We start from the raw sequence: 15,319 nt of genomic DNA on the forward strand, positions 1-15,319 counted from the left end.
CACTTCATAATTATTTTTATTTAATTAATAGAGATTAAAGCAAGAGACTGAAAGTGAGTATTAAGTGAAAAATTTAAGTTAAAAAGATAAATCTTAAAACTGAAAGATCAAATTGTAACATATTTTAAATTTAGAGATTAAATTGAAACAGAACTCAAAATTTAAGGATTAGAAATGTAACATTTTAAAACCTAAGGATCAAATAAAAACATGACCCAAAACCAACCTAACTATAAAAAGACCACTAAGAGTAAGAAGAAAACATGGGAGACGAATCTTGCTCGATCAACGCCTTATATGGAAGTGAGTTCAATAAAAATAAAAATTGACGCCCCACACATCAGGAAAAAAAACTCGTGTGGCCACATTCGAATTAGCTTCGTCAATAAAGAAAGGAGGCTTCTGAAAGGAGTTTTATTATTATTATTATTATTATTGTGATTAGGAAAATATAGTGGTTCTGAAACTATTTAGAAATCTAGGGTTGTTTTGGAGTTTTCGAGGGCGGGAATTTTGAAATTAAAGATCCTCGACATAAAGGAAATAGAAGAAGACGATAAAATTTGAAGAAGAGGTCTAGGGTTTGACCCTCGACTTAAAGGAAAGTAAAGAAAGAGGACAAAAATTGAAGAAGAGGTCGAGGGTCAAAAATTAAAGAAGAAACCTTCGACCTAAAGGAAATTAAAGAATCGTTTAGTAATTATACACGATTGCACACAATCGTTTAGTAAATTACAATGCGATCGTTTAGTAATTATACACGATCACACACAATCGTTTAGTAAAATTAATATGCGATCATTTAGTAATTCTTTATTAATGTAACAATAGGTGCAAACTTCTGGAAAAAACAAGTGAACGATAAACAACTTCTTTATTAGACGATAGGAATCAAACAAGATTAATCGGTCGCTTATGAGACGCTAAACGGTCGTTTACAATCTCTCCACAATCGCTCAGTATGACTAAACGATCGCTTACTAAATCCTTTGCGATCGGCCACAAACTCCTACACAATCGCTTAATTATTACTATTACACGATCGCCTTTTCAGAACCCATACGATCACATACTTTTTACTATACGATCGTCTACCAAGTGCTACACGATCGCTGAGTTTTACTACACGATCGCCTAGTGGAAGTAGACAATGAGCGACATGCTGACTGTCTCTTATACACATCTAGATGTGTATAAGAGACAGGAGTGGCATGCTGCGATGGCCTCTCCACGACAGCGTCTTCCAAACTCTCACTCTCGAAAGCTCTCTTTCCTCACTACACGATCGTCCATAAACTCCTACACGATCACTTAGCTATTACAAACATATGTTGAAAATTCGACCTAGGTAGGTCGAATTTTCAACACTCGACATATTAAAAAAAAATTAAAAAAACAACCATATTTATAAAATAGAAAATTTAAAAAAAAAAAAAAGAAAAGAAAAAATGTAAAGGTCGAATGTTGAAAATTCGACCTAGGTTGGTCAAATTTTCAACACTCGACCTATTAAAAAAAAAATCATAGTTTTGTAAATAGTTTCAAAGCAACACTATCTTTATAAATTGTTTTTAAAACTACAATATTATTTTAATTTCTCCCCTCTGAAACATGCATTGATACGCCATTTGATGAGAACTCATTGATGTTATTTTAGAAAGTTTGGTCTTTTGACAAGAAGCTAATTTGGAGTGCAAGTCCTCTATTAATAGACTAAATAGTGTTAATTGTCTACTTAATATCTAACTCTTCATGAGTTTACTCTTGAAAATACAACTGGTTAGATCTGAATCCATCTTGTATTGAATTTCGACCTACAACTCAAATGTTTACATTGAATCTAACATTTTTTGGATTTGGACCCAACAAAAACTCAATCCAATTTCAAGAATAAACAATTATTATTAACAGATATTTGAGGAGATGCGTCTTGTTGACAAAAGGTTCAAAAGGGTATTATGTCAGGTTTTCAAGGATACAGCTGGGATTAGGCTTTCAATTAGGGTAATGGGTCCGAGCGGGGTAGGGATGCACTCCCATCCCTATCCTCATGGAGATTTTTAATCCCCGCCTCCATTCCATTTTCCATTTTAAAAATTCTTGTTTTTTTATTTTTGTATTTTTATTATTTTAAATTAATTAAATTTAATATTTACAATGAAATTGTAAATTTCAGGTAAGAAATTAATATTATTATTACATATATTTATTTAAATTAACAATTAAAAAAATATATTTTTATGTTATTTTATTAAAAATTATTAAAAATTAAATTGATTATATTAGAAAATTAAAATTAAAAAAAAAATTAAAACAATAGCTTTTCAACTATTGTTTCGGTAGTCTATATATATCTCAATTTAAATCTCTGGTTTGATCCCATATCCAATCAAATCAAGGATTCTACGTTCCGATTGGGTTGTAGATGCGACCTCGTGGGGAAGTTTGTCATCCTACTTTCAATTCTCACACCCCTCACTCGAGTTCAGGTAGTGATCCACTTGATTATTTCCCTTAAATTGTGATGAGTTGGCAGTCATGGGTCCCAACCCCTCTTAATCACACCCCTAAAAACATCTGACACATGCTACCTTCCCTCTAAATCCATACGGCAAAGCCATAGAGGGTTACCTCACACGTGCCCTTCTTTTCTTTTAAGAAAATTATTAAACACATAAACATAATTCAAAGAGTTCTGTTGTTTGAATTCCATTTTGATAGTTGTGGACTCATATTATGCCTAAAGATTATGGTCATAAGATATGAAAAAAATTTCTTATTACATCACAGTAGTTCTAGAATTTTTTTAATCTAATAAGTTAAAAATACGAAAATTTACCATACCTCCACAACTCGGGACCACTGTCACATCTTTTGAAAGGGAGATGGACAAGTGTAAGAATTTGGATTATGGGCCAACCCTTTTCAAATATGGGTTAGATTGAATTAGTGGGTCCATGTTCAGTCAAACGACAATTCGATCAAAACCATTCAATATACTTCACGAAAAATCAACCTTGTAGAAGGTTAGAATTGGAGAAGCAATTTGCATCACGATAACAAAAGAAGAAATGCTTTGGGCTCTGTAGATTTTCGAATTCACACTTAATTATTATTTAGAGGACTGCCACATCAAATTGATTATTCATTGACATCTCTTTAGTTTTCGGGTTATGAGATCAATTCTTTTCATTTTCATCGTAAAGTAATATAGTCTTACGTTAATACATCATATTTATATAAATTCATCAAATTGATATATCAAATTTTGTAATCAAATAATTTTAATTATAAATTACTCATTTTACAAATATTTGTAATTAATAATTTAATTATATTATTATTTAATAATTATATAATTAATTTTACTCAAAATTTTGAATTTAATTTATTGTTTATCAATTAATCTATTAAAATTTTATAGATTTGTTCATGATTAATTTTATAGATAAAATACAAAACTAATTTATTACCATAAAATTTTGATAACATTCCTATGTACAACTAAACACAGTAATCCTTAATTCTCAACAATCTTATTCTCATACTTTTTATTCTATACTTAATTCTTGGGCATCTTTAGGCTCCATTTAAGGTTGCTGTAGCTTTTAAAATAATTATTGATAGTTGTGCAACTGCGAAAGGAAGTAAAGTAGTATTTAGTAAATTTTAATTTAAATTAGAAAAAACTGGCTATGCTGTTTGGTAAATTAATACTAAATTTATGTAATTTAGTTATATGAATCAAACTAGAGTTATTATTTCAATTATTTTTGTCTAGATAATTAATTTATAATTTATTTTAAAATATCTATGATTGAAATCCCAACTAATTTTATTTGATCTAAATAATTTGATAAAAAATTTAAAAGATTTCTTTTTGGGAAAATGATTAAAAAATAATTCTTATAAAAAGATGAATTAATTAACATTTAAAAAAACATATAACAAAATATATTAATATTCAAATATATTATTATAATACATTTAGTTAAATGGTTAATAGACTAAATCTAAAAATTAGTATCTCTACGCTTTTACACCTGAGTTAAAATTAGAGAGTGATTTTGCTAGATTAATAAATAATTCATTTTACAAAACAAGGTAGACAGTTAGATTTTTCTATAATTACTTTTTATGATTACAAACGCAATCTCAAACGGAGTCTTAAAACATTAAACCAAATGGTCTCTTATAGTTTTAATTTTTGTTTCACGTCCATAAGACGATAATTATCTTTACTTGTACACCATGAAGTCTTTCTGTTGTCCAATCAACGTAAAACTTTAATTACACTCCAACAGTAGATTAGATGAAGGCAATATGGAAATGGGATATGGGTTGTACGATTTGTTTAACACACGTACAGAGAAAGGGCACATGGAGTGATTGACTACCCTACTTTTCATTTCTTCACTACAAAGATAACATGATTTTGATGAACAAAACAGTGGGGCAGAAGCAAAGTCCCCCATCTCGATTCTCAATTTTCCACTGCATAAAAGAGCTAACAGTGCACGAGTGTGTGTACCCGACATGTCCATCATTTTTTCCAATGGCCATTCTTTGTGTTTGGGCCGATGAACGGTGGGGATCTCATTGGGAACACAACATTAGATCCTCGAAATAGGGAGAATTTATTCTAATTTTAGGCCTGTGTTTTGTTCTTCATAAATGGTAAATTATTTTTTTAGTTGACATATTGCCTCTTTTTGTTGTTTGCCATAAGAGAAGTTTGATATATATTAAGAATAATACTCGGATGTCCTCGCACATTTATAATCATTCATTTCTTTTAATTACAAATATATATATATATATATAATAAAAGTTTTGGTCATGTGACCCTTTTTAATTAATTATATACTTGAATAGGTTGGACAAAAATGAATACAATCCAAGATAGCACTTAAATGTATTCATAAATTAATATATATTTTTAATGAATATTTTCTAGGATAGATAGTATTATTTATTTGGATGATTACAATAAGAATTTTTTTTTAATAGTTGTGTAGTTAGGAATGTCAAAGACTCACATAACTAGATGAAAAATGATCATGGTTTATAAGGAATTACAATTATCTCGATTGGTATAAAGATTTTTGGATAAAACAAGAAACAAAGTCATGAAGGTTAATGTCCAAAATGAACAAAATATTAACCATCTTAGAGATTTGAAGGCTTGTTTTCTAGAATTGATATAACTTTTTTTTTTTTTTTTGAAACCGTGTCAAGGTAAAACTATTTACAATTGTTCGATTTTCAAGTCATGAAAATCGGGCAACTTAACCAATTTAGAATTAAAATATTTACATACTTCTCTAATAGTTTGATATTTGAATTATCGTTGAGGGTGGGAAAATATTTAAAATATTAGAAAAAAGAAAAAAGAAAAAAAATTTAGGATGGAATTTATTAGGATCGGATCTCATACAAAACAACTAAAATGTTTTGCATATTGAAACCTATCATTATTTACGATCAACTCCTAAGAATTAGGCCATTTGATCAATACCCTACATTTTGCAAAAATAATTCTTTAGTTCACCTAATCTAACTATATGAACTAAGTGTGACATTAATTCGTGGCTTATTTAGAAAAGTGATTTTGAAGTTGTTAAAATCAAATTTGTGACTTGTTTGGAAAAGTGATTTTGAAGTTTTTAAAATCAATATTGTCATGTCTCAAATTACTCTAAAACGTGTCTTAAAAAGGAAAAAGAAGATTTATTAAATCGTAAGTCTTTAAACTTAAAAGTTTATGTTTAATTGTCTATTTAGTTTCTTAGGGGTCGTTTGATAACCAATTGATTTTTTATTTTTGGTTTTTAGTTTTTTAAAAACAGGTCTATTTGGCATCTAATTAAGGTTCTGTGTCACAAGACTTTTTTCAGAGATGGAAACATATGAGGTTCAAGGCTATGAAGGTGCGAGAGGGCATACTTTTGAGCACGCACGGGAGTGGCAACCATGTTCAGAGACCACAAGGTGGCCCAGCTAATAGCATGCTTTGGCACACATCCAAGATAGGTGGGCCTCAAACATTACATCAACACACAAATGAGCGTGGGTGGGTGCACGTGCTGGGATGGAGGTTGGTGGGTGCAGAGGCATGCACGAGCAATCAAACGTGGCAAGATAGCAAGCACTGGGAAGGCCCCGGTGCATGCCAAGTAGCGCATGGGCATGCGTAGGTGAGGCAGTGCTCATGGGTGCACGGGCACGCGTGACAAGCAGTAGGACGGATGCTCGGGCGCGCACACAAGCAATCAATAAACCATTGAGTGATGGACGTGAACTGTTGGAGCCATAACTCTTCTCCAAACTTGATGGACATTTTCAGAGAGGGAAAATGACTAAGTGATTATTATGTTATTCGGAGTAGAGGGGGGATGTCACACCCCCTCCTAGATTATCCTTTTAATCAAGGAGAAAATGTGATGACAGTAGTTACCAATCCTTTTATGGCACTTACTACCAATCTAAATTTCCTTAACCTGCTTAAATAACCCTCGATACAAGAAATCACTACATAACTGTTGGAGTTGATGCCCTAAATCTTGTAGGGTCCTATAGTTTGTAATTGTATTGTACAAACATTTTATTTATAATAAAATATGTGATGTTTTATTTGACATTTAGTTGTATTAATCCACAAACCAATAAATTAATATCTAAGGTTTTGTAGCTTAAACATGTATGTAAAGACATGCGGGTGGATCATGTTTAAGTGATAACCTAAATGGTCTGTAAAAGATGGATAAGGCTGGATACCTTATCCTGGTGACACTACGAGTACAACCCACTTTGTAGATGTTACAATTGTTGTAAAGTGCTACAAGTGATCTGATTCATTCAAGTGGAGGCATGTGAGCGGGGGTAATCTATACAAAGAAGTTTGTATAAGACCAGACCACAAAATGACTAGTCTCATTATATAACGTCGTTCATAATAGAGACTTATATTTCATCAGGATGACCAGGTAACATGACCTAAATTCTGAGTGAGTTGTAAACTCCTGCCTATGAAGCGTTAGGATTGGTGTCCTAATTCTTCTAGAGTCTGGTAGTTTGTAAACATTGTACACATTGTTATGAATAAAATAAGAGTTATTTTATTTGCATTTACTCATATCCAATAAACAAAGATCCATGACTATTTTATGTTAACTTAAGCATGTATATGAGATATACAAGTGGATCATGCTTTAAGTAATAACCTAAAAGGTTTGTAGTATAAGGATAAAGGAGGGATACCTTATCCTGGTGACACTACGGATACGACCCGCTTTATAGAGGTTTACAAGTGTTGTAAACTACTACAGATGATCTGATCCTAACCATTCATGTGGAGACATGCGAGCGAGAGTATCCTATACAAAGAGTTTGTATAAGACCGGACCACGAGATGATTCGTCTCTTTATATAACGTCGTTGATAATTGAAACTTACATCTCACTTAAATGACCATAGGTGACATGACTTTAATTCTGAGTGTTTTGGGAACTCCTGCCTTTGAGGGCGGTTCTTTGACTAGTATGGGTGAGAGTAGTCAGATTGCCAACTCAACAAGCCTACCTTTTTGGGGATTTGTTTGATTAAGGAGTTGAGAATGCAGTTACACAAGACGAAATTCACTCCTTCCCCGAAGCAAAGGTAAGTAGGTAGATTACTCCCTTAAGAGCTGATTTCGGGTCTTGAACATAGTGGCCACATCCTCTCTTTGGAAGAAAGGATCCAGTCATAGTAAGACTATGACTTATTGTTCATTAGAGGAATCAGTGATACTTAAGGAGTTAAATGTAACTATAGGAGCAAAACGATAAATTGGCCCAACTGTACTTACGAGCGATCTGTGAAGGGTTATCGCACTGTTGATTGGTTGATATAGACACAGAAATATATCTGTAGTGAGGAGAGTGCAGTTGTCGGTCTTTAATGGAATGCTCGACAGTTAACGGATGATGGATCCCGTGACTAAAGAGTTTAGTCAGTTATTCATGTACCGTTAGATCTTCAAGCTACAGGTCCATAAGGTTCCCTTGGTAGCTCAATGGATTCAAGTTGAGAATCAGTTCTTAGGGTTGATTTGAAGTGTTTAAATTAACAAGAGGAAATTCAATTATATATGAAATAATTGGTGTGATGTATGAGATACATCAAGTGGAGGATCAATGTAAATATGATGTACAGTAAGTACCATAAAATAGAAAAAGAACTATGATATATATGTTTCATGAGATGAAATATTAAAACTATAGGTTATAAATATAATATGGTAAGTTGATTATCACATTTATTTATAATAATATTAATTATTTGATAATTAATTTTTTTTCTCTAATAACCAATTGAGTGGGAGGTTATTGGTGGTTTTATAGTAACCGTGAGATAAAAGGAAAAATGTTTTCCTAAATTTAAGGAGTTGCCTCATTCGGAAAGTCACTCACGGATTAAGCTATCAAGTGAAAGTGTTTCATTAAGCGATAGCAGGTAAAGAGACTAAATGATCGTGGAGCTTTGACTATACGATAGTCATTTAGCTGGTCGTAGCTAAACGATCGCACGACTAAGTCTATACGATAAGCTGCCATTTACTAAACGATCGAGCACATCGTCTATGTGATAGACAGTTTTCTATCTCCTACTTGCTCGATCGTCTACACGATTGTTGTTCTCCTGTCTCTTCTTCAAGTCAAGTTCATACAGAGTCCATAAATTCTGAATTCTCCCACCGAGAATACGAAGGTAAACATCATGGTGGTGTCCTCACTCACAGCGCATAGCATCATCTTCGCCCAACACTTAGCTGTGTCTCCTCTTACCCCAACACCTGTCTTGCACTCAATCTAACCTTAAATGATGCATAAGGTTGCTGCTCACTGACAATGCATCTTGGCTTCCACACTTAGCCAAATTTTCTTCTTTTAACCAAGCTCACTTACACTTATACCCACGAGCCGTTGATAATCAACACTTAGAACATTTTTCTTTTTCTTTCTTAGCATTCTCAAGCCTTTCCCTACAAACATAATACTATCATAAGCTTAATCTTACTTAACATATTAACTAACATACTTAAGTAGGGAAAATAGGGTTCGAGGTTTACAATTTACCTCTCCCTTATGAAATTTCGTCCTCGAAATTTGCTTAAGTCCATCAAGTGAATAAATGAGGGTATCTGCTCATCATTTGCTCTTCGATCTCCCAAGTGGCTTCTTCAACTCCATGATTCTTCCATAACACCTCGTTTTGTTCCTTAGCACCTGCTCCTTTCTGTCAAGAATTTCTTACTTAATCTTACTTAACATATTAATGAACATACTTAAGTACGAAAAATAGGATTTTAGGTTTACAATTTATCTCCCCCTTATGAAATTTCATCCTCGAAATTTGCTTCAAGTCCATCAAGTGAATAAATGAGGGTATCTGCTCCTCATTTACTTTTTGATCTCCCAGGTGGCTTCTTCAACTCCATGATTCTTCCATAATACCTCGTTTTGTTCCTCAACACCTACTCCTTTCTATTAAGAATTTCTTACTTAATCAATCTTAACATATTAATTAACATACTTAAGTACGGAAAATAGGATTTGAGGTTTACAATTTATCTCCCCCTTATGAAATTTCATCTCGAAATTTGTTACAAGTTCATTAAGTGAATAAATGAGGGTATCTACTCCTCATTTGCTCTTCGATCTCCCAGATGGCTTCTTAAACTCCATGATTCTTCCATAATACCTTTACCAAAGATATCGTCTTGTTCCTCAGCATCTGCTTCTTTCTATCAAGAATTTCAATTGGTTATTCTTCATAAGCTGGGTTTTCCTTTAACTGTACTGGTTGTTTTGGTAACACATGAATATGACATGATACATACTTCCTCAACATAGACACATGGAAGACATCGTGAATCCGAGATAATTCTACAGGTAAAGCTAACTTATACGCAGCTGGGCCAATATATGCTCTACTAACTCATATGGCCCTATATATCTCAGACTTAGCTTTCCTTTCCTGCACCTGAATATTCATTTCCAGGGAGACAATCTAAGGAATACTTGATCACCAGTTTCAAATTCCATCTCTCTTCTTCGCTTGTTTGCATAACTCTTCTACCTGTCTCAGGCTATTTTCAGTTTTTTCTTGATCAACTTAACACTATCTGAAGTCTGCTGCACAAGTTCTGGGCCTATCAGCTTCCTTTCTCCAACCTCATTCCAACACACTGGTGTTCTACAAGGCCTTCCATACAAAGCTTCGTATGGAGCCATTCTAATACTGGAATGATAGCTATTATTATATGCAAATTCTATTAACGACAAATGGGTATCTCAACTTCCCTTAAGCTGGAGTACACATGCTCTTAACATATCTTTCAATGTCTAGATTGTTCGCTCTGATTGACCATCTGTCTACAGATGAAAAGCTGTACTGAAATGTAACTTAGTAACCAGAGCTCTCTGTAGACTAGGCCAGAACTTCGAAGTAAACCTTAGGCCTCGATCAGATACTATTGATACTGAAGCTCCATACTGACTTATTATCCTGTCAACATACAGCTTGGCCAACCTATCTAGGGTAAAAGTGATCTTTCTTGGTAAAAACTTAGCCGTCTTCGTCAACCTATCAACAATTATCCAAATTTCATCATACCTGAAGGTGTTCTAGGCAAGCCAAATAAGAAATCCATCGTAATATGCTCTCATTTCCATTTTGGTACTGGGAGTGGATTAAGTAATCCTGTGGGTCTCTACTGTTCAGGCTTTACCTGTTGGCAAATTAAACACTTATTAACAAATTCTGCTATCTCTTTTTTCATGTCAGGCCACCAGTAAGACTTTTTTTAATGTTTTATACATCTTTGTACTTCTTGGATGCATAACATAGGTTGAACTGTGAGCCTCCTCTAGAATGGCCTGTTTCAAAGCTAGGGCATTAGGTACACATATCCTACCCTCTTTGAATAAAACTTTGTCTGCTCTTAGCTCATAGTATGTCCTTTGATTCTTACCTACCTTTTTAGCTATCTTTTGGAGATCAGAATCTCCTAACTATTCACGATAAATATCATCAACTAAGGTAGATCGTACCTGAAATGAAACTACCAAACTCCTTGCTTGGCCGACTGCTAAAACAACATCAACACTCTTTAATTCCTGCAGCAATAACCTCGTATGGAACAGAGAGTAGTTCCTACCGTTCCTGACTTTCTGCTTAGGGCATCAGCTACCACATTTGCTTTATCTAGATGGTACTTTGTAGTACGATCATAATATTTGATCAGCTTCATCCATCTCCTTTGTCTCAAGTTCAGTTCTTTCTAATAAAAAATTTACTTTAAGCTCTTATGAGCAGTAAATATGTGGCAACGCTCCCTAAACAAATAATGTCTCCTTAGCTTCAGAGCTAATACTACAGTTGCTAACTTCAGAGCATGTGTAGGGTAATTACACTCATGCTTCTTTAATTGTCGAGAAGCATAGGCTACCATACCCTCTTGCATTAAAACACATCCTAACCCTTGCCTGGACACATCACAATAAATCTCAAATTCCTTACATGAGGTAGGAAGAGTAAGTATTGGTGTAGACACTAGTCTTTCCTTCAACTTCTGAAAACTACGTTCACACTCAGGCGACCACTCAAACTTCACCTCCTTTCTTGTTAGTTAGACAATGGAAGAGCTATCCTAGAAAAGGCTTCCACAAACCTCCTGTAATACGTACCTCAGATACCGTAGTAGGTCACTTCTAGTTTACTATGGTTTTTGTCTTCTGGAGATCTACATTAACTCCTACTGCTGATACCAAATGCCCCAGAAACATGACCTGATCTAGCCAGAAGTCACACTTACTGAACTTTGCATATAACTTCTTTTCTCGTAACGTCTGAAGCACCGTCCTCAGATGTTCCTTATGCTTTTCTCTGCTACCTGAATATACTAAGATGTCATCAATAAAAACAATTACAAACTAATCTAGATAGGGATGAAAGATACTATTCATTAAGTCAATGAATACCACAAGGGCATTCGTCAAACCAAATGGCATTACTAAGGACTCCTAGTTCTCGTATCTGGTTCTAAAAGCAGTCTTAGGAACATCCGCCTCTTTACCTTCAATTGGTGATATCCTGATCTCAGGTCTATTTTAGAGACACTGTGGCTCCCTTTAATTGATCAAAGAGATCATCAATACAGAGTAATGGATATTTATTCTTGATCGTCACCTTATTTAGTTGTCTGTAATCTATATATAACCTGCAAGTGTCATCCTTCTTTTTCACAACAGAACTGACGCTCCCCAGAGTGACACACTGGGTCTAATGTACCCCTTGTCCACTAATTCCTATAATTGTACCTTTAGCTCTTTCAACTCTGCTGATGCCATCCTGTACGGGGCTTACGAAATAGGGGCTATACCTGGAATTAAATCAATAGTAAACTCAACTTCCTTGCCAAGTGGCAATCCTGATAACTCTTCAAGAAACACATCCAGAAACTCCTACACAACTGACATGTCTTCTAGCTTTAACTTCTTATCCTATGAAACAATCACATGTGCCAGATAGGCAACACATTCTTTGCTCAACAACTTTCTAGCTTTAACTGTTGATATCAAACTACTAGGGAGAAGTATTTTGCTTCTGACAAACAATATCTCCTTCTCTTCTGACATTCTAAATACTACCTTCTTCTTAAAACAATCAATAAAGACATAATATTTACTTAAAAACTCCATGCCTAGAATAGCATCAAATTCAAGCAATTCTAGAGGAATTAAATCAACCCATAAACTCTGGATTTTAATTATTACCTCACAGTTCCTGTAATATTTCAGCACTACTAGTATATCTCCAACAAGTGTAGAAATAAACAACTCATCGGGCATGCTTTCAAGCATCCTATCTATATACAATGAAAACATGTTGGATATGAATGAAAGTATAGCACCAGGATCTGATAATACATAACCAAATTGGTTATATAAAGTTACTTTACCAGTTACAACATTTGGTGACTCCTCCACCCCAGGCGGGTTACTACATATACTCTACCCTGTTGCTGAGTGTTAGGATTAGTGTCCTAATTCTCCCGGTGGTCTCGTAGTTTTTATACTTTTTGTACACATATTGTTATTAATAAAATAAATGTTATTTTATAAGCATTTACTCAAATCCAATAAACTAAGATCTATGGTTATTTCATGTAACTTAAGCATGTATGTGGAGACATACAAGTGGATCATGCCTTAAGTAATAACCTAAATGGTCTGTAGTATAAGGATAAAGGAAGGATACCTTATCCTGGTGACACTACGGATATAGCCCGCTTTGTAGATGTTACAAGTGTTGTAAAGTACTACAAATGGTCTGATCCTGACCATTCATGTAGAGACATATGAGCGGGGATATCCTATACAAAGAGTTTGTATAAGACCGGACCACGGGATGATTAGTCTCTTTATATAATGTCGTTGATAATTGAGACTTACATTTCAATAGAATGACCATAGGTGACATAACCTTATTGCTGAGTGAGTTGGGAACTCCTGCCTATAAGGGAGTCCTTTAATTTGTATGGGTGAGAGTGGCCAGATTGCGAACTCAACAAGCCTATCATTTTGGGGATTCGTCTGAATTGAGAGTTGGGAACTCAGCTACACAAGACGGAATTCACTTCTTCCCTGAAGTAAGGGTAAGCAGATAAATTGCTTCCTTAAGGACTGATTCTAGATCTTGAGCATAGTGGCCAGAGAGGACTTAGTCATAATAGAATTATGACTTGTTGTTCATTAGAGGAATCAATGGTACCTAAGGAGTTAGATGTAACTACACGAGGCAAAATGGTGAATTGGCCCAGATGTACTTACGAGCGATTTGTGAAGGGTCATCGCACTTTTGATTGGTCATATGGACATAGAAATATATTTGTAATGTGAAGAGTGCAGCTGTCGGTCTTCAGTGGAATGACCAACAGTTAACAAATGGTGGATCTTTTGATTAAAGAGTTTAATTAGTTATTCACATACCGTTGGAGATTCAAACTACAGGTCTATGAGGTCCCCTTGATAGCTCAATGGGTTCAAGTTGAGAATCAGATTTTAGGTTAATTTGAAGTATTCAAATTAACAAAAGAAAATTCAATTATATGTGATATAATTGATATGATGTATTTGATACATTATCATTAGAGGAATCAATATAAATATGGTTTATATTAAATACCATAAAATAGAAAAAGAATTATGGTTTACATGTTTCATGTGATGAAATATTAAAACTATAGGTTACAAATATAATATGATAATTTGATTATTATATTTATTTATAACATATTAATTATATGATAATTAATTATTTGTTTTCTCTAATAACCGAATTGAGTGGGAGATTATTGGAAGTTTCATGGTAACTATGAGATGAAAGAATTTTTTTTTCCAAAATTCAGTTGATGATTCATTCGGAAAAATCTCACAAAAAGGCTCAAGTAAAAAGATTTTACTAAACGATAGCATAGAGAGCATACATGATTGAGTTACAAGTTTACTATACAATAGTTACTCGTTTACTCGTTGCTACATGATTGAGTAGCAAAGTCTATATGCTAGGCTTCATCTTTCTAAACAATCGAGTATTTCGTCTATACGATAGACAACATTCATCTCCCACTTACTCGATTGTCTACCTCTTGCTTTCCTCAATCCAAAGTCATACAGAGCCCATAACTCATGGATTCTCACACTGAGAATACCAAAATAACTCTTGTTGTTGTGTTCTAATTTCGCTTGAGGATCGAGTTGGACTTGATCGGGATTGAGGTTCATCCAGTCGTCCGTTGAAATCGTGTTTTGATCGTTGCATTCAAGTTTGTGTTCTTGAACGAGTTGCTGAACGATCGAGAGGTACTTGAAGAAGAGTTCTTCAAAGGTTTGCATACTCTATCCCTTGTTTAGTCTTTTAAAGAAACATGTTGTAATTTACTATTTATGCATAATCGTTTCCGTTTGGACTGTAATTGTATGTGTTCTTTCTCAATGGGATTTTGAACGATCTGATTCCTCTCACTGAATCTCTATTTAGATTTTTTTCATTGAGGTCGTCCTGCTACCTCTTTCTAATTGGCTCCACTGAAACCTTCACCTCTGGCTCCAGTTGCTTTTGGTTGATCTACTATCTGAGAAATCATCCTTTGTTTTACCTGAGCCTCTCGAACTAACTGAGGACAATCCTTCTTGAAATGACCTACCTGGCCACATTGGAAACAAACATTCCTTCTACTGTAAAATGTCCCTAAATGATGCTTACCACAATT

Source organism: Benincasa hispida, chromosome 10, assembly GCF_009727055.1.
Source record: "Benincasa hispida cultivar B227 chromosome 10, ASM972705v1, whole genome shotgun sequence".
NCBI classification, from domain to species: Eukaryota; Viridiplantae; Streptophyta; class Magnoliopsida; order Cucurbitales; family Cucurbitaceae; genus Benincasa; species Benincasa hispida.